The sequence below is a fragment of the Triturus cristatus genome, chromosome 6 (genome assembly GCF_964204655.1).
Source record: "Triturus cristatus chromosome 6, aTriCri1.1, whole genome shotgun sequence".
NCBI lineage: Eukaryota > Metazoa > Chordata > Amphibia > Caudata > Salamandridae > Triturus > Triturus cristatus.
The window spans coordinates 77262095-77284110 of NC_140589.1; positions in this window are offsets into that span (position 1 = coordinate 77262095).

A 22016-nucleotide genomic window follows, 5' to 3' on the forward strand; every position below is an offset into this window, starting at 1 on the left:
TCTGTTTTCCATGTTGATTGATGCCTGCACTAAAGGGGAGGGCGCTATATATGGCTTTTATTGTTACGGCGCCAAATTGGATTTAGAAAGCCTGCGGCGCAGGCGAAACGCACCTCTCTGCTATTGTGGGGTCGTGGGGGACCTGAAAACAATAAATTTGCCCAATTCCTACCGACCATGTGTACGTGCCGCTTTCTCTTCGGAGTTGGATGGATGCTTGTGACATATATATTTTTTTTTTTCTCGAACCAAGGGCAGTGCAGGAAATCCACGCAAGGACCAGGCGGCACACCAGAGGACTGTACACAAGTTTATTGTTGAAAAACAGTGCTCCTTCGACCATAGAAATACAATCATGGGTTAATAGATAGTGAAGACATACTACCAATAATTGCAAACATGAATCGTCTTTTGCTTCCAACAATGCTAAATATGCATAAAAGGTGCTGTATTGCTGTAAATTAATTCCCCACAGGGCATAGTAGTCCAGGTAAAAATGAATATGTGATACATTGCATATTACGCAAATACATCGTAAATCCTGAACATAAAAGAAATACTGAGCGTATCTCATGATTCCAATGACGTGAATAGGGTGTGCACAACTCGAATGTGAACATGATATCACGGATATAATAGCGGCATGAAAAACGAGCATTGTATATGAACTGAGAATGATAAGAGGTAAATTACCTATTTTTACCGTAAGGTCAGTCGTGCATGGGTATAGAAAGGCAAAGACATGGCACCAGAAATTTCATAAGGTAATGTACCCTTACTGGAAGCAGCTTATGAAAATAACTTTACTATTGTCAACAATGCTGGGACTCATTAGAGAATTGGCATAAAAGTAAAGAAGCAATTATACCTCTGAACACGATACATAATCGCTGATAATAAAACCAAAAGTCCCGACAAAAAAAGGTACAATTCATGTTGCTAAGATATGAGAAGCCTGGATGGAGAAGTACTAATTTTATAATGTGTGTGTGTGCTCTACCTCACAATGAGACAACCTGTTACAGACTAACCGTGCCATGGGCTGCTAAGGGTACCCTAATTAAAAGTGAAGGAAATTAAAGAAGATATATACAATGCTTAAAACCTCACACATTACATCACTCATGTCACGAGTGATGTAATGTGTGAGGTTTTAAGCAGCGCATTGCAGAGACGTAAGTTATAGTTAGCTTAGGTAATTATAACTACTTCACAGGTTTTGTATGAGTGAAATCTGAGCCTAACTTTAACATCTCTGTAACCTTTGTTTTTTTCAGTACATTTCTATAGCTTTTTTATTTCTGTTTCCTAACTATAACTTCACTGTAACTTTTACCTTTTGTTTTTTCAGTGAATGTATATATACATGTATATACACACACCTCAATTAGTTATTTATAATTACCATCAGGATTTCAAATGTGTTTTACAATTTTCGGTGACAGTCCTTATGCGCTTTGCCCATGGATCATGACACCCCACCTACATCCACATTCAGCCAGCCAGCGAGGTTGTAATAGAGCACACCGACAAACAAGATCTATAATAGAGAGGACATTTGGACTACTGAAAAGATGCTTTAGATGTGCTCACACGATTGGTGGAGCATTGCATTTCCTATAAAATAGCGGCATGCTGTGCTTTGCTGCATATAACAGAAACACCAAGAGGTCTTCCATTAGAGATGGTAGAAGACAACAGTGATGAAGACGACATGCCTCCACCCCGCATTCGTCATCACGATGAGGATGTAAACAGAGACATTGAGGGAAGAATACAAATCAACAACTACTTTTACCATACTTTTCTTTGCATAAAGAAGGTTACATAAATGTTAAATAAAATGTTTATATTTTTTCACAGGCCAAAGAAAAAGTAGTAGTTTTTTGGTTTAACATATACTTTGTTGAAATCACAAAGTAATTATGCACATAGCAGAAATATTGTTATTACAATTGTACTAACAATAAACACACAAGTAAGACTACAAAATTGTTATATTTATGGTCTAAATCTTTATTTTTGCCTTTAATTTCTGTCACTCTGTCACTAGATGTAAGTGTAGACGTTGTATGCACATTTGCGGTTTGTCAAGCACTGTGTCTTTAAATACTCTGCTCTTGCGCAGACAAACTGCTGTGGATTGATGCCTCTACTCTCTCTCTCAGCCCTTCTTGCATGTGTGCCGCTCGCTGCATTTTGACTGTGGACACTTGGAGCTGGTCTCTTCCCTGCCTGAGCTGCCCGAGCGAAGGGGACGCTGCACAGAACTTTGTGAGGCCCTTACAGAGGCTTTCATCTCCGGGACTGCGAGGACCAGGGTGCCTGCCGGTCAGTTTACCTAGCACACCTGTTGCCTCTTCCCGGCCCCGCCTTCAGCGACTACTTTACTAATTGCGGCCCCCGCTTCGCGGGTGCCGCTCGCTGCATTTTGACTGTGGACACTTGGAGCTGGTCTCTTCCCTGCCTGAGCTGCCCGAGCGAAGGGGACGCTGCACAGAACTTTGTGAGGCCCTTACAGAGGCTTTCATCTCCGGGACTGCGAGGACCAGGGTGCCTGCCGGTCAGTTTACCTAGCACACCTGTTGCCTCTTCCCGGCCCCGCCTCCAGCGACTACTTTACTACTCGCGGCCCCCGCTTCGCGGGAGCCGCTCGCTGCATTTTGACTGTGGACACTTGGAGCTGGTCTCTTCCCTGCCTGAGCTGCCCGAGCGAAGGGGACGCTGCACAGAACTTTGTGAGGCCCTTACAGAGGCTTTCATCTCCGGGACTGCGAGGACCAGGGTGCCTGCCGGTCAGTTTACCTAGCACACCTGTTGCCTCTTTCCGGCCCCGCCTCCAGCGACTACTTTACTACTCGCGGCCCCCGCTTCGCGGGAGCCGCTCGCTGCATTTTGACTGTGGACACTTGGAGCTGGTCTCTTCCCTGCCTGAGCTGCCCGAGCGAAGGGGACGCTGCACAGAACTTTGTGAGGCCCTTACAGAGGCTTTCATCAACGGGACTGCGAGGACCAGGGTGCCTGCCGGTCAGTTTACCTAGCACACCTGTTGGCTCTTCCCGGCTCCGCCTCCTTTCTGACCTCTCACCTCCTACAAGAGTCCCGCCCACACGCGCTAGCGGGACGCGCCCGGGACGCAGCCCGGGGTGAAGACCGGGCAAAGAGCGGGCCGTTTGAGGCCGTTCGAGGACGGTCGAGTGCGGTCTCGGCTAATATCCTCGCCATTGTGCGCAGTCGTGCCCCCTGGTTTCTGTCCTAAGTTTGTTTCCGGAAAATGGCTCTGATAGAGACACGAAGCAAGACTTTGATGGCTGCTGGGAAGTCCCAATGTACCCTGGATACCTATTTTACAAAGGCTGGTTCACTGCTAATTGAGGACATTACTACATTAGAACGACGCATCTCCCAGGAAATTGAATGGGTAAGGGGATCATCACTGGGCCCCCTAGCTTCCGCAACAACTCCGGACCATAGACTTGAATGTAGCCAATTAGCAGCTGGCCGAGAGGGTTCAGCTGAAATGCCTGACACTGCTAGATTACTCTGTTCTACTATATTTAGCACTTCTAATATAGATTGCACCATTCCATCTCAGGCAGATCTTAGCATATTACCCTTACCTCGACCGAAGCCTCCACAACCATATTCCATCCCTAACATTATTTCACAGGGTAGGGAGGAAAATACTGCTGGGTCTAAACTGACAGAATTGCACAAGGTAGGGGTGAGAGAAGGAGCAATTCCCAAAAACAACAAGAGGTCCCAGAACTCACGGGGGAAAAAACCTAAAAACGCTAAAATCTTAACCTTACCAGAGAAGGAGAAGCCTGAGACAATTAATAAACGGCAAACCCCACCACAACATAAAGGGATTTTGCCATCTAATGTACCACTCCAGAAATCTCCCAATATTGGATTAATTTCTGGGGAGGAGGACATTACACTCTCCGATATTCGTAATCTGATGAGGCTGATGCTTAAACCGTTGGAAGCACGGCTAGGAAAAATTGAAACCTCTTTAAATTGTATTGAAAAGGAACTGGCTTATACAACATCTGCCCGTGTAAAAGATAGTAGACTACCAGATACAGGGCTGAATAGTGCAATTAATAAAATACCCCCATCAGCTATAAATTTGAATCCTCCCTCTGATCCCTCAAAGTTCCATACCTCCCCTCCTCATTCTAATTTACCAGTCATAGAACAGGTATTGAACAAAAGTCTGAAGGAGAAGTCGGCCGTGCCTGGCAATGAGGGTATGAACAATAGTAACACTGGAAAACAAAGGATTATTAATTTACCGCCTGAGGCTAGTCCATACATAGTAATTCTAGCAGGTATCCCTGTTCTAAAAGAACCCATGCAAGAGTCTGTGGAAGCCCTTAAAAACAAGGTTATTAATTGGCTTACCATTAATAGACCGCTCCCCGAAGGAATAACCAGTGAAGTTCTGATGGTAAGAAGGGTTCCATGGCTGGGTGGTGCAAAGAAATCTATCGATGGAGACTGTGTCCTGGTCAATTTCAGGGACCCTAGGACCGTCTCTCGTATATCCAACTGGCCCTATCGTGATAGGGGAACCTCAATCCAAGCTTTACCGCTATCCTTCTTCTAGCCACCCCCATTTCAAGTCCAGGGAGAGGGAGATTGGGAACTAGTACGGAGTAGAGGTGTTAGGTGGGGCAATAGGGAAAAGGGTATCCCCTGCAGGAAAGAAATATCGTACCTTGACTACTTCCCTACCCAGAATAGATATGGGAATTTAAACTGGGTGGATTGATAGTCCAGGGCAGGTAGTAAAGAGGAATGCGCTATATCACCCCTAACTGAGGAAGTTAATTCTATAAAGGCTGACATCACGAATCAGATAGTTAATTCCCTTGCTCACTCTAATACTCCTGCCCGGGAGGTAGAGATTTTCCAAGCCCTCACCTCCGGCACCAGTATATCACAGGTGGACCAAGTGCGTAGTCCTCCTGCCTTAGAAGAACCCACTGACAGCACTAACTCTCCCTTCCTAAAAATATTATCATGGAATGTGGCGGGCCTCACTAACAAGTTGCACTGCCCAGAATGGAACACATTTGTCAGGAGTAAAGACATATGTATGTTTCAAGAAACCTGGGCACGTGAAAAGGTGACTTACCCAGGATACGCGACATTCTTTATGCAGGCGAGATGGGGTGGGAAAGGACGTCCCTCGGGTGGACTCGCAACTTGGTTGGCAGTAGATTTGGGATGTAGCGCTGTTTTACATCCACTTTCGACGGAGGATATCCTTGTTGTATTATTGGAATGGCCAAACTCAAATAAACTCATGGTGGTAAATGTCTATTCTCGCCCAGTAAATAATGGGCTTGAATCTTGTACCATAGAGGAACTTGCCTTAGTCTTAAGTGAAATCCCTGCAGACACCCCTTATTTAATTGGGGGTGATCTAAATTGTCATTACGAGCCACTTTATGGCCCATTAGATGGTCTGACTGATGAGGAGGATGCGCTCTGGTCCATACCTCCTCTGGAGGCGCTTGGCCCAAGAGCATGGACACCTCTTGCGGTCCAAATTACAACACTAACCTTAAAATTTGGTCTTCGGGCCTGTAATGGTCGGAAAAAATCAGATATTCCACCAAAATATACATACAATAGAGGTGGTAGGGAATCAAGATTGGATTACATTCTTGTCCCCCTAGCATCTTGGTCACTTATTAACGACTTTCGGGTTCTTCCGAGGTTGGATAGTGACCATCATGCTTTGGAAACGGAATATATTCTTCCTGACCGTGAGGCCATGAGGGATCAGACATCGACATTCCGGATGGGCCTAACTCTTGCGAACAATAGACGGAGAGTGAGATGGGAGAGATTACTCTTAAATCCAGATAATCTCCCCAGGCCTTACGACCGGGCCATTCCCATACTCACAAAAGCTCTTGTAATCACTGAACAAGATGCTATCCTTGACACTCGGAATGAGTGGGGAATACTCCATGAAGACCTAATTTTGGCACTGGCTGACATCCTCTTTTCAACCCAGCAAGGACCTATTAGACGCCCTTCTGGTCCTACTTGGTATAATTCCACATGCCGGAAGGCCAAATCGGATCTTCTGGATGCAATGAAAGAGGGCCAGGGGATTGAGGTTATCAGGGCTAGGCGTTCAGCATTCAAACGTATGATTGGTCTTGCACAAAAGGAATGGGAGCACAATAAATGGGAGGAACTTAAAACTACTTTAGCACGAGGAGATTCTCGTATATTTTGGCGTCTTGTGAATACAGGGTCAGAAACACAACCCGATGCAATTGAGCCAAATATCTCAGCTATTGTTTGGCAAAATCATTTTAAATCTCTATATAGCACACCCGGTTTACCAAACTTAAACAATTTTAATAGGGACGAACCAAAAGGGCACCCATTTAATTTAAAGGAGGTTTATGAGGCGATAGACAGATTAGCATCTGGCAAGGCACCCGGATGGTTTGATGGTTAGATGGTTTGCCTGGCGACCTATTTAAAAATGAACCAGTTGTCTGGGCCCCATACTTATTGAGTTTATTTAATTCAATTCTGGGAGGCATGGAGGTTCCAAAAACTTGGCTGGGCGCAGAGATCGTCCCAATATTTAAAAAGGGATCCCCTCTGCTCCCCTCCAATTACAGACCAATCAGTTTAATAGACGTTCCCCAAAAGTTGTTCGGTAGATTGCTATTGAACCGACTCCAAACATGGATTGCAGAGCGGGACATACTGAGCCCGTACCAAGCCGGGTTTAGAGAGGGTGTCTCTACAATAGATCAATTTCGCCAAAGTGAGGTGTGGTAGGGGGGAGCCCTTTCGGATGGTTTTCCCGTGGACACAGGGGTCAGACAGGGTTGTGTCCTCGCACCGACCCTGTTTTGCCTCTTTGTGAACGGGGTCATAGATTTTTTGACAGGGTTATCCCATACTGATGCCCCAGTGTTAAATGGCAGCAGGGTACCCGCAATTATGTTTGCGGATGATACCCTGCTGCTTTCTAAATCCCCGATGGGCCTCCAGAGAGTTCTGGACGGATTTATGAATTTTTGTGAGCTGCGTGGTTTGGAAGTGAACGCGACCAAAACCAAGTTCATGATCTTCAACCCACCCCCCACAACCCGCCCAAACCCTATGATAGGACACGAAAGATTAGATCGGGTTTCTACCTTTGAATGTCTAGGTGTAACTCTAAATCAATATCTGACCTGGGGCTCGCACATAACGAAGGCAAATCTGAAACTCGCCCAACTATCAGGTGGCATATCTAGGATGATATCTAGGTCTTCGTACAAGCCATTCGGCCCACCTCTTCACATTTATAAAACCCAGGCTAGAGGGGCAGTAACTTACGGGGGTGAGATATGGGGGCATATAGTGTGCCAGAAGTTACAGATAACTGAGAACAACTTCATTAGACAACTGGCCGTACTACCATCTAGTACCCCACTCCTCCCGTTAAGACTGGATCTCGGCCTAAGACCAATTACTGAAGAGTTGGGACTCAAGCCCCTGACTTTTTGGCGCAGAATATGGAGCTCTGTAGAGCTATCTAGCTACAGAGCAGAATTAGAAGAAATCTTGCGCCTTCCGAAAGTGTTACAAATTCCCTGGTTTAAATACATCAAGCACACTTTTGAAATGATGGGGAGACCGGAGCTGTGGCTTGACCCGCAGAGTGCTTGTCCCAGGATCTCTCGTAGGTCCTTGGTGGAGGCATATCACGAGTACAAGCTACGGGTAGCAATTGAGCCCCTACGTCAAGACTCGCTTTCTAAACACTTTCTTGCTATCAAGGATCAATACCATTTGGAATTGGTCCTTGATGATGTAGGTCCATCATTAACACGGAAGTTGTATATGCAGTGGCGCTACGGAACCCTCCCTTTGAGGGCCCACACAGAACATTGGCTCAATACGCAGACTATCCCTAATTGCCAAGTATGCCCTCTCTTGCGAGAAGACGAATTACATCTGATTTTTTTCTGCCCTGCATATAACAACCCACGGAAATACTGGCTCGTCCCACTTCTTAGGAACCTAGGTTTTAGGGAACACCGCCCTGCATATAGAATTTTTAAATCAGATCTATCTGCCCCCACTGTATTTGCAGTAGCCAAATTTTTAACCGCAGCATGGTTTATTCGCAATTGTTTTATGTCTAAATAATATTACATTTTAACTTTAAATCGTCTTATATGAGTGGCACATGTTTATTATTCTTGTTCATGTTTTATTGTGCAATTGTTATTGTATTTTGTCGCACTCTTTTATGGTCCATAGTGACCGAAATAAAGATTTGATGATGATGCATGTGTATTTTCCATCTCATCTAACACATTGGTTATTTTTGCTAGCCCTTTGGCAACATCCCTGCTAAAATGTCCAAGCTATATCTCAAGACTCACAGATCTTCAAGATAGAAGACATGTAGGCATTGCAAGGTGATCAACAGATTTACCAAAGCCGTGTACTCTATCAGTAAAATGTTTATTGCGATGTTGCACATATAATCTTTCAGCATTCACTAATCCACATAGTGTTGAAACTGCCTCAGATAGTGCACTGATTTCTGGATACTTAGGCTCATGAAAATCCTGAATGCTACTGAAACCTGATGTCATGACTTCCTCTGGGCAACTGATTTTTGTACCCAAATTATGTATTTCCCTTAGCTGCCATTTCTGAACCTGAATAGCAAGAGGAGCAAACAAATGATGGATTTAGGCCCAGATCTCTGTACTGGGGTGAAGGTTTGACATTGTTCATCATTCTGTCCATTAATTGTTCTTTTTGCATTTGTCACCCCGAGTGGGACGGGTATGACCAGACGTGGGTCTCGTGCTCTTCATGCCACTGAAGTCAAGCTAGCCTGGCTGATGAGGGGTGAAACCCACAAAACCGGTTCCAGGATGCTTGTTTCCGGTCCAGAGAGGATCCGTCCTGGCATTTCAGGCTGGACTGTTCTCATGGGGAACAGGGTCAAGACTGATTTGCATATGGCTGGGTTCAAACTGAATGGCATGGAGAGAAAAAAAACGATGGATTTTGGCCCAGATCTCCACTGGGGTGAATGTTCGACATTGTTCAACATTCTGTCCATCAATTGTTCTTTCTGCATTTGTCACCCAAGTGGGACGGGTATGCCCGGACGCGGGTCCCGTGCTATCCCTGCCACTGGAGTCAATCTAGCCTGGCTGATGAGGGGTGAAACCCCGAAACCGGTCCCAGGATGCTTGTTTCCAGCCCAGGGAGCACATGTCCTGGCAGTTCGGGCTGGACTACAAGGTCAAGACTGATTTGCATACGGCTTGGTTCAAACTGGATTGGCATGGGGAGCAAACAAACGATGGAGTTAGGCCCCGATCTCTGTATTGGCGTGAATGTTTGACATTATTCAACATACTGTGCATCAGTTGTTCTTTTTGCATGTTTCTAAACATGCAACATAGACTTTTCAATATTTTGAAAGGCTCTAGCACATTGTAATTCTGTCTGTAGATTAAGTGACATAGCTGCCCGAGGTCTTATATTCACTCGGAGGTTTGCAGCCTATCTGCTTCACAGAATGCGTCTGATTGAAGGAGAAATAGCTCTAAAATCATGCCTAGGTGTATGTCTTGGAGTTGGTGTATGTATGTACATGGACTTCATCTCTAAATTTAGAAGTTTCTTCATTTTCTAAATTGGGGCTCAAATGTTTGCCATTCGATGTTGCGCCTATTTCAACTTCACCAATAGGTTCCCTAGTGGCACTTCATATTCTAAACACTCTGGTGCTGTAGCGCTTTCTGTAAAGAAAACAAATATATTTGTTTTTTTAAATAAATTACATTTATATCAATGTTATAAAGTGCTACACAATCAAACTACAAGACCCACAATGCATCGCTATGTAGGCAACAAACCACAGATTGACTTACATTATGAGTACAGCTGTGGCATTTGGGACTATGTCGCTGCTCCATTACTTCAGAAAAGGGACAACAGCTTCATGAAAAGACAGTTATCCTTACCACTTAGTGTAGCCTCAGTTATGGTACATGAAGCGCAGGATATGAGCTACATTTCTGATGTGTTACAAATGCGGCCATTGTTGTTACGGCTCAATGTATGGCTTCAACCTGAAACCAAGTTAAATCTACTCATTTTGGAAGACCATCTTGGCCTTGACTGTGCTATATCGACACCCTGGCTATGTTTTTTAAAGTTTAGCTTTAGGCCCCTAGGCCGGCCTGAGTTATTTAATAGACCTTCTGATATTATCAAGGCCGATAGGTTTAGAAACAATCTGAAAAGAAGCAGGGTGATGGCTAAAGCTTCGGTCAGTCACCATGGAAACAAGCATTTGCAATGCAATCTGTCTCGCCTTTGGGACCTTAAATGTATTTAGCTATGCAGCACATTAGGCTGGGTGCTGAAACATCTACTGTCTTTAACATGGAGGGAAAGTAAGCACCAAACTGCGTGACCCACCAGATATGGGAACACGTGGAGAGACATATTGCCTTTCAGCTGGAAATTGTATATTATGGTTTTCAAAAACATACACCGTCAAAATCTTGATGTTAGAAAAACATCCCCTAATAGTATTGCGCACTCACTCCAATCCTGTTACGAAGTATCTGATTCAGGCATCTTAGTAGCTGCCTCAGTAGGGAGGAAGTATGTTGAACTGAATTTATGTATTTAAAACTTACATTTAAACTTGAATTGTCCTAAGGTGATATCTGGGTAAGGTCCAGATTTTGGCTTGCTGTACCCTTGGGCAGATGCTTTTCAGTTCACGTGTCCTTCTGCAGATGTGTTTGAAGAGAGCAGTAACATCTCAGAGTTTGCCTTTTAGGGAACTGCAAGCCTGTTTTGACCTAGAAGAATTATGACCAGAGGTCATCTGTGGCATTATTCCAGGAAATCATTAGAGACAGCGGATGTTACATCAAAAAGCCCTTGAACTCGCGATTATATCACAGGAAATGACATCATACATGGTTGGACCCAAAATATGGGCCATTGGGCAGTTTTTACAGCATCTGCATTTAAGCGGCAGCATGTTTATAAACCGAGAATGGAATGAGGTGCGGACCACCAGCTATTAAAGCTAGCTGAAAACTGGCAAAAAATGCTTCTTTTGACAAGCTCTGGGGCCAGATGTGTTACATCACAGGCTGGTTGGAGTGGGCTGCAAGCACTTAGTATCATAACGGTCCGAAAAGATGCCCATGCGGCGTCACATCCTGCAATTGGCCAGGAGTCCAGCTATGATGCAGCCGTGATAGCTCAGTGAGATAATGAGTCTTCTGTAGACACATTTGTGAGAACGGATGGTCTGAGACCAGCGGACAGAAGTAATCCATGCAATTGACGCTATTCCATTTGTATGTATTATTTACTCAAATATGGCGCCCTGCTTAGCTTGGAGCTCACCTAATCATATACTTACATGGGCTCAACATTTGACCTTTCCCAGATCAGTTTACCCAGTGCCATCAAGGTAGTTGGGCCATCCATTATGTACAGCGCCTCAAAGCAGGGAGGCTGAGCCCCGCAGCGCTACGGGTCGTGATTCGGCTGCGCCTGCCCTGTGCCGAGGAGCAGCGAGGCAGCTCTCTCCCTTCAGTGTCTGCCCAGAGCTCTGGAGGAGTGACGTCACATCACCGGCCTCGAGCACTGATGATGGCTGCCAAGCGCTTTCACTCTGTGCTTGGAATTCCAGGGGTGGCCGATCCGGGATTTATGGAAGCCGACCCAGGGCCTTGCCTGCCTCGCATGCCAGCCCATTCATTAGACATCTAACTGCCTCTGAGAAATGTCAATGCATTATCTCGCCTTCTCCCCAGGGCACAAACTTCGCTCGCCTGTAGTTTAAATATATTGTATCTGCATGAAGCAGTGCGGGTTATTACATGGCAGGAGAGCAGACCCCACCCAGCCCAGGCGGCGGTGCCGGGCAATGTTCTGCACCCGTTTATTCAGGGCCCTTTACATGGCTTTGGTTTTTGATCACTCGCTGAAACACCCCACCGTAAATAAATTACATGTAACACGATGTAAGTAGTCACACTGACTGCCCTGGCAGTGCTCTGCTATCATGCACAGCACGAAGGCAGCCTCTGGGAGCCCGTTCTGTCCTCTGCATGCCCTACAGGAGGGCTGACCCCATAAACACGGCATCAGGCTCAGCTGGTTCTTCTAAGGACGAGGTCGTACATGGACACAGGGTACGTAACTCTGCCACTTCGTAGCACAGTGTCATGGCCACAGGGCCCAAGAGCCACCAGCCTGCGTCGCCCAGGTGCTACCACCAGGCTGCTGTGGGCACCCCCGTCATGTCTGATCCACAGTAAGTGATGGCGAACGGTAAGTACCGCTCGGCCTGCGGTACTTACAATCAGTTCGATAACGAGTTATCAGGAGGGTCTGAGTGCGTCACGGGGTCAAGCGCTGAGGACCTCATGTCCTCCGGTGTTAATGGACTGGCGGCTCAAAGGGCGTGTGACGTCATTTCAACCACTCTCGTAACGCCAAGGGACAGCAGTAGAAAACGGATGGGAGGGGACAGACAATGAATGTGTTCGCCTGTTGCTTTGTTTACAACTAAAATTAAATGAAACAAAGATGAGTATATGCTGAGAGATGGAGCCAGGTATGAAACCCCCTGCTTGTCACACCGCACCTACATAGCTGCACACTCCTGTGCAGCTATGGTTCTAACTTTACATCGAAAAAACATTATTTGCTTTTAACTCCCTGCTTTCTGTTGAATTTTGACTAAACGTTATACGCTCAAACCGTGTTAAGGCCCATATGTTGACTTGTAAATTTTCACGGAGATCCATAAGAGAGCGGTCAAAAATGGAGCGTTTGACATTTTAATTCCCAAAGAAAAGTTTAAACCAGCGCTCACCGTTGCGGGAAGGCAGCCGCTGTTCACTTAACAGCGGCGTCCTGTCTCCTTTTGGGACGGCCCATCCGTACTGGATCTCACGGCTTGTTTATATAACACGCCTCATGAGATAAGAAACTGCTTCACGACAGCCGTGAAGCAGGAGATCCAGTCTGGATGGGCCGGACCTAAAGGCGAAAGGGAGGTAATGGAAATAGCTAATTACCAATGGCAGGCCACCGTTTAGCATAAACAGTGACACCAGCCAATGGAAATGAGGGGCGGAGCTTCAAGCCCCCTTTTGAAATCCCTCTCTCACAAAATCTCTCACTGAGGCGAGCAGCGCTTTGCGCTGCAACGCCATGCGAGACCTAAAAAAAGACTGAGTCAACTGAGCCATATCTTGTCTAATCACCATTGATACTTATTGACACATTCTAGGACCAACCTTGTTCACCACCATCCAGCAACACCGAAGGGTTTAGTAAAAGTAATTGGTCCTAGCCCTTGGGATAATGTTTCCCGTCAAGACACATTGCACTTTATTATGTTTTGTCCCATGTATAGCACTTTAAGAAATACATTTAATCTCCCTCTGCTCAAGGAATTGAATTGTGAATAGATTAGGCCTGCACTTTTACCAGACGTCTACACCGGGGGTTTTGTAGCTTGTTTTCTTGCAGGCGCAGTATGATCCAGGAGTTTATTGGGAACTGGATGAAATGGGATTGATTGTTTTAATTTATCTTTTATAGTGTGTATTATTTGCACTGAATAAAGATGAATGATGATGAGTAGCACACTTTAGAACATCAAAGCACACCTTTACAGTTATTAATTGAATGAAAATACGCTTCTTTGTGAAAATAGATTACTTTTATATTGCATTTTGGGATTTGTTGTTCAGAATATACAAGTACTGATTTATAAACGTAAATGAAACATTTAGTATATTCATGCTGTTTACACAAGTTGGGAAAATTAAGTAAACAATATCAACATTAAACTGACATTAACTTGTTTGTTGCATTTTTTTAATTTTAGATTTTTAGCTGTGTTGGATGGAGGGACATTTGAAGTGTCAATGTCTGTAACTAGTACTTAATTTGTAAAAAATAAATAAGCGCCAGTGCTCTTGCAGCTTGCACCACCCATTGCCAATGTCAGCTCTACTAATGACAATTCAGACTTTTTATACATTAAAAAGGACTATTACCTGCCGCCCAAGCTATTTTTTTATGCTTTGGTTGGCAGGTATTAGTAATTTTTAATGTATATAGAAATTTTAAACAACTGTTGTGGCCTACATCACAAAATTAGACAAGCAACGCCACCATGTGGCTGGCTGTCATAAGTGCCAGTGTTGACAAGTAAGTGCCAGTGACGAGCACCAGAAAGCGCTGGCTCAAATTAAGCACTGTCTGTAACTCTAGACACTGCTTCTGGTGCAAAATACTTTCTATCATTTCCTCCATTAGATTCGCAGAGACCTCCAGTACACCGAGCAGGAGACATTCTTTGTGCCATCTCTTCTCTTGTGTAAGACCGTAAGTCATTCCAGTGTTGATGTATTTCATCAATGGTGTGCTTGGTGACACAAGTAGAATGTATCTGTTCCTGTGTAATCAACCAGATTTCTTTTTGGTGGGCTCAGGCACATTCAAAGATGTTTTTCCCAAATGTTTGTCATAATTAGAGGCACATTCTTCAACAGAATGTCCAGCTCCACGCCTGAAAACGTGCTTCCGTTTGCCACCACGCGCATCCTTGTCTTTTCCTTGCTGCTCATTTTCAGTGCTCTCCAATCCTCGCCGACTCCTCAGAGTTGTGTGCCTTCCAAGTGCTACAAAGGACATGTGAGGCAGGTAAGTCCCTTCCTAGTTATGAGGTCATCAAATGCAGTCTGTGCGACATTCTAAATTAGCAATTTACAGCTTCTTCCGGTTCACAACTGTTAGAAATGGAGGTCTCTAGTTGGCAGAGGTAGGTACCTTGTCCAAGTAGGGACCCTTCCTTCTAGTCAGTATAAGGGAGTAACACTCCTAAAATAGCCCCTGCTCACCCCATCGGTAGCTTGGCACAAGCAGCCAGGTTTATCTTTGAGGCAGTTTGTACAGCATTTGCAGAAAACCAACAGTATTACAGTATAAGAACTACAAAAGGACACCACACCAGTTTAGAAAAATATCCAATATGTTTATATACTCAAGACAGGACCAAAAACGATAAAAATCCACAATACAGTACTTAAAAATCTTCGGTTATCAAAATAACCTTGAAATACAGTTCCTTGAAGTCGATAGCTCCGTCTGGGGCTATCACGGCATCGTGAACAACAAAATCCAAACAGTTCTGGCTGACCGCCGCTTCAGGGGCCAGCTATGGTGTCGGGAAGACCCGCAAAACAGTACCTTTAGAAATGTAGGACCTCGGCGACCTCTCGCTGAGTTCCGAAAGCATGGCGTCCGCAGGCGTCGGCTCTGGAATTTGGTGCATGAGTTGTCCGGCCCTTGAAGTCACACTTGTTGCAGATTGAACTCCTCGCGGTTGAAGTCGGGAGCGCTGGCGGGCGTCGGGGCTGCGGTGCGAAGTGCAGTTGTGTGGCGTGTGTTGTCCTCCGGTTGCAGTGCAGGCAGCGGCTCGGTGACAGTCGTCCAGCGGCGTCAGTGAGACCAGGGCTGCAGTGTGTAGTGATGAGGTGCTCGTTGAGCTGCTGGCAGGGCATGGTGCATGCAGCGCCGTCGTTGTTTCTGAAGCGCTGTTGTCGGCTGACGAGCTGGAGTCAATGGCGCCGGCGTCAGTAGGCCAAGGCTGCGGTGCGGGATGAGGGAGGTGTGTCGTGTAACTTACGAGCGGTGCCCTCAAACCACGGTGCAAGCAGCGTTGTCAATGTCAGAGTGGAGGGGTGTTGTCGGGGATACCAGGGTGACGATGTGAAGCGAGGCGGTGTGGATTGCGGTGCCCACAGGTCGCAGTGCAAGCTGCGGCTCGGTGGCGGCGTCAGCAGGCATCGTGGGTGAGAACAGGATTGCGGTGCAGCGGTGCCCTCTGCAGTGCCTTCAGGACACAGTCGGCAGCAGCGTCTTAGATGGTGTCAAGTTGCTTTTTCTTCTGTTGCAGCACAAAACACACAGTCCCAGTGCTGACGGCTGAAGAACTTTAAGTCTTTGCTGTTCCTGAGACTTCTTGAACAGGGGGCAAGTTCTACCTCAAGCCCTTGGAGAAACTCACAAAAAGAGATTGCAGAAAGTTCAGTCCAGTCCTTTCACTGCCCAAGACAGAAGCAGCCACTGCAGGCCAACACAGCAAAGCACACAGCAAAGTGGTACTTCCTGCTCACAGCTTCTCCAGCTCTTCTTCTTGGCAGTCTTCTTGGTCCAAAAGAGTTCTAAAGTTCTGGGGTCTGGGCCAAAATATTTATACACCAAAATCCTTTGTTCTCTGAAGGCAGAAAGTGTCTCTACCCAGCCCAAACTAGTTCTGTTCTCACTGGTGCAGCTTCCTGGCATGGGGTGGAGACAGCATTGTGCAAGGCAGACCAGGCCCAGTCAGGTGCAAATAAATCTCCTCCCACTACTCTAAATGCATCCCAGGTCTATTCAGCACAGCCCTGACCCACCAGGCTCTCTCGAGCCACTGCTCCTCACCAGCCCCTGTCACTCCAAAGCCAGACAGTCAATCCACAACCCCAGCAGAGGCCCACAGGATGACTGAGTAAGAAAATACCTACTTTCTAAAAGTGGTATTTTCAAACACAGAATGTAAAAATCATCTTCACTAAACAATGCATTTTACCATTCTAAGTCCAGACATATTAAACTACCCCTTGTTCCCAGGGGTAGTTAGGCTTATAAGATGTTATAAGCAAAACACCCCATTCTGTCCTTTGGGAACAGGCAGCCTTGCAATGGTGAAAAACAAAATAGACTGTAATTCACCACCAGGACATGTCACACTTATCAGTACAAGTCCTACCTTTAACATACACGGCACCCTGCCCACAGGAGTGCATTTGGCCTACCTTTGGGGTGCCTGACATGTAGAAAAAGGGAAGGTGGGGGCCGGGCCAGTGGGTGCACTTGCTAGGTCGACATGGCAGTTATAAACTGCGCACAGACTCTGCGGTGTCAGGTCTGAGTTACCTTTTCAGGGCTACTTCTGTGGGTGGCACACCCAGTACTGCAGGCCCACTAGTAGCATTTGATTTACCAGCCCTGGCACTCTCAGTGCACTTTACTACGGACTGCACCACTAAATCAGACATGCCAATCATGGAAACACCAATCCATAACATAACTTACACCAGGAGCACATGCACTTTAACACTGAACAGCAGTGAGAAAGTGCGCAGAGACACTAAGCCAGCAAAAACAGAGTCAAAACCGGGAGGTCAGAAAACATGCCAAAAGATGCCAAGTCTAAACAAAAGAAAACACACATATAGAAACCCAACTATTCCAACATATGATTTATTGATTCTATGTTTGCGATAAGCAAATAAGAAATCAGTAAATTAGATGTTTGAAGATAATGCCCTAAATTGTTCCGTTGATTTAGAAATAAAAATAGCTTCTGCAGGCTCACTGCCATGCGTTTGCACAGCATATAAAATAATATCTTCCCATAAAGGATTATTTGAAATTGTTTTAAGATGCTATGAATGTAAAAGTCATAAATGAGTATAATAGTATTTTTAGAATTCTGTTTTTTGAGGGCAGACATCCCATGTCCTCCTTTTCCTCCTTAAAAAGCATGTCATCTTCTGTGTAGCTTTACTGCCCAAACTTCATACTTCCTGGCTTTCTTCTTTTGTGCCTACTGGCGCTGTCTGTTGGTCCCCCTCCTCTTTCCTCCGATGCCCTGCCTGCTTCTGTAACTGCTGACAACATTTTGCCTTTTAGTTGACTAGGCCTTTGTCAACAAGTATAGACACAGGACTTGATGAAAGTAAGAAAAAGACTGTGCTGGTCTGACTAGAAATAGTAAGAGGACTATCCAGTCGAGCTCCCCTGTCATCACCTATGATGAGTAACTCTGAGGCACTAGATTATCGCACAGGAGGGCGAGCTCCATAACAGTTAAGGAACATAGTACCAAAGAAATAAAAAAGTAGATTTTAGGTAGGAGTTGCATGTAAATGTATGTACAATAATTTAGTAGCACCAAAATAAAATTAAAAAACACAAACAGCTAGTATTCCAAAACCAATGTAGTGAAAGGAAGAACACTTAATGGTTAAACTGAACCCAAACAACAACTATTAGTGAAAGAGTGTTATGATTTTCGAAATAAGCAATAAGTGTTCATAGAAAATATTGGGGAATCCTCAATTCAATGTCAGTGTAGAGAGGGTGGGAGACCAGGTCCTAGGTCTTAGGCACATTTTCAGAGTGACCACCATGGAGCCTGGGCTGGTAAAGATCCTTCAGCATGGAAGGACAGGACTGCGTCTCCCTAAACTGCCCCTCCCTAGTGAGATGAGGGCTAAATGAGACAGGAGTGCATCCTTTGCGTCCTATAGCTGTTCAGAGAAGGTGAGTGATCTCGGTGGTGAAAAGTTCTCAGTAAAAGGAATGTTTTCAAGCTCGTGCAGGCTCTTGTATTTTGCTGGATTCTCGTGTGTGCGCAATGAGATCCAGAGGGGGGCAGTCGAGACCCAAGTGCATTGCCTTTTAGGTTTATGGGTAATCTTGTGGGATCGGGTATGCTCTGCTTGGTCTCTACTTTCAGTTGTGTAGGATGTAACAGATTCTGAAAACCATTAGGGCTTCATCCATTGCATATTCACACACGAGTTACCATCGTATTTTTGTACAAATAGTAAGTACTTGTAAAGGGTCGGGCCCTAGACCCTCATTCACATAAGTAAGGACACAGACTCAGTTGTAGTGTATCTGGAACTGGTCCTTGGCACATACGCCTGTCCCCTTTTATTGGGAAGCAAAAGACCCACAAATGATGGACGGAATGCAGAACAAATCAAAACATTCACCCCCAGTCTAAAGATCTGGGTTAAACCCATCATTCTTTTGCACACCATGCCACCCCAGTTTAGACCTGGCCATATGCAAATCAGTCTTGACCTTGTGCCTCATGGGAACAGTCTAGCCTGAACTGCCTCGAAAGACTGATGACACCCTGGTTACTGTTGACGAGTCTTCCTCAGCTGCCCGACGGTAGAGCAATTTCCAACATCCTTCTCTCACCAGGATTCCCCTCTCATACCAAGATTACCCTCTCACAGGAGTCCCCTGAGGTCCTCTTCACCGGGCTTTCATGGGATTGTGTGGAATACACCGTGCCACTCCAACACCATACTATAGGCCCATGGAGGAATCGCTATGAGTCCCACCGTCTAGTCACTTGCTCCGCCTCAAAGATAGTTTTTTCCAGGTCGTACTACTCCTGCCCTCCTGACTCTGGTGCACCGGCATTGACCTGGAATTATTTGGGGTAACCAGACTCCGACAGAAATCTTTGTGCTTCCTGGTACCTGCTGGGGAGCTGCTGGAGACATCTATTGTGTTGAGATTCCTCTCTCACCGTTAATCCCTGAGGCCCTTGTTCCTGGATTGCCAGGGACTGGTGTGGATTGCTCGGATCCTCTTTCAGGCCCCACAACAGAGGTCCCTCAGGACGTCCGAACAGGGCCACCACCAAGTCTCATGTGCAAGCCCAAAGGTGGATGTTACAAATGGTCCAGCTTGCTCTCTTCCACAGGCTTCAGGTTCACTGGGTCTAGCTGAAGAATTCTGGATGGCCGGCCTCTCATACCGCCCAAGATGCCTCCCTGACCTCTGGTTGTTTAATAGGTACAGTGCTCCACTCTAGATGTTTCAGGCTCCTTGGATGTTCTTGGGGATGCACTTGATTTCAACAACACTCACAGTGTGTGGTCTGCCAACACCACTCCTTGCAGGCTGCAACACTTACCTAAAGGCAGGAGCAAGTTAGCAGGAAACCTCCATCCGGCGGTGCTGCCGACACCACTTTTCAACTTCTCCCCGCAGCACCCCTCCTTATGCTGCAAGCACCAGCGTTGCTCCCACACATGTGCCCCTTCACCATTAATTGATCACCATAGCAGCCATCCCTATGCTGCTGTCCATTTTGGTGCACACTGGTCCTTCTGTTTTAATGAATATATTTTTTTTCTGGGGAGCAAATCATGCCGCAAGTGGCTGCGGTGGCTGGTGCGGCAGGGTTTCTGTACAGGTCCCTGTGCGTGCACTTAGGCAGCAGTCTCTCATTCATTACAGGCCACGCGGGGCTTTGCACAGTGCTTGCGCGGCCTCATTCTGACCGGCACTGCCCACCTGCTGAGAATACATCTGCCGGCAGCAGGTTCGCACTGCGGGATGCCCTCCACTAGCCCACCGCTCCGTTCTCTTGTGCAGGGCTCCAAGACATGAGAGCGGCAACGCCAGCCCTCTGGCCACACCTTCCATCACTGGCGTGTCCTTAACTGCACTGGTGCACGGCCAGCTCGTGCCACGGTCGACAGACTCTCACTATTCTCTTGATTGTTCCTGCCCCTCCACGGCAGCCTTTCTCACCTCATGGGCTGTGCCGGGGCTGGCGCTGAAAGTCGGAAAAACTCTGGTTAGACTTAGGCACTCTGCCTGCCCAGACAGCAGTCAGGGGTGCAGACAGGCATACTCTCTTCTTGTTTCTTCAGGCCCTCTGACCCGCAAGTGAGTGCTGGCCAACACCACCTCCACTCATATGGCAGCCACCACTCCTTACGCCCTTAGGTCCACTCACCAGGATCGGGTGAGTAACTACAGTGTAATGTAATGTAAATTGATACTTGTATAGCGCACTACTCACCCGCAAGGGTCTCAAGGCGCTTGTACGAATACCGCTGTGGAACCCATCCTGGCTTTCCCTGTGAGGTGTCCACTCTTGGGCACCCCCAGGGTGGAGGCCAGGCATCCTTAGCATTGTGGGGGCCGTTATAGAGATTAATCAAGCTATTGCCCAGAGTTGCAGAGTGGGACTCCATGATTGAAATAGGCACCGAGGCGAGAATTGTCAGGTCCGTGGAATTTTGAGCACAAGACCCGCCGAGGCGGGAATTGAACCCTGGTCCCGGGCCAGACCTCTGCATCAGGGTCTGTTACTCTAACCATTGAGCCACACTTCTTGGTGGAGGGTGGGGGTATGCAACTTGTCTTCCCCGACTGCAGCAGTCACTTTCTCCACGTGGACCGCACTGATCTACGCTGCTGCACCAGTAGTTCTCCGGTCAGGCTTGCCCCTCAAACTGCGGAACGCTGCACCATGATCTAGGCAACGAGGCGTTACTTGTTTCTCTTTTATGCAGTGGGGCGTCTTACACTATGCTGTGGGAGGTCACCATTTTCAGGTTTGCTTTCCTGGGAGTGCGGTCACCTCGCGTAGTTCCCCACCCCACTTCTCTTTCTCCTGGGGCCTTTTCGATGCAGTCAACTTACTGCCCTTCCTCCACCCCGTGAGCCTACCTTATGTCCGCCGGGTCAGCAGGCACTTCGCCTTGTCCTCTGCGGCCTCTCAGGGGTCGCGGCCGGCAAGATAGCCAGTTTTCCCCTTTTCTCTCTTGGGCCACCTCCTGGTCTGCCACGATGTTACTGCTGCTGGTAGGGGTTCAACATGGGCTATACGCTCTCCCTGATCCAATATCAAGGCATTTGCACATGATGGTCCACCCCCTCATCACCAATGTAAAGGGTCAGGGCCCTACGCCCCCATACACATAAGTAATGACACAGACTCAGCAGTAGGGTATCCGGAACTGGCCCTGGGCATGTGCACCCGGCCCCATTTATCCTGTGGATGGGCATGGGGTGAGTATGGAGTGTGGAACCCAGCCCTCTGGTAGTGGTGGGTGGCAACACATTATCAGAAAACACTAGAACGTGCCCAGCCGGTCACTGCAGCACTGTCGTTCTTACGAGCGTTTGGACAATGTGCAACAATTGTTTTCAGACTCAGAGTGGCTACCTGATTTGCAGTCGCAGGGGACCACATATATTTAATAGTCTGTACACTGAGGCAACAAACATGAAAGAAGAGTGGGGTGCTGTACTTGGGTTAACAGGAAAAGGCGATTGAGAAACTCATGACCGGGCAT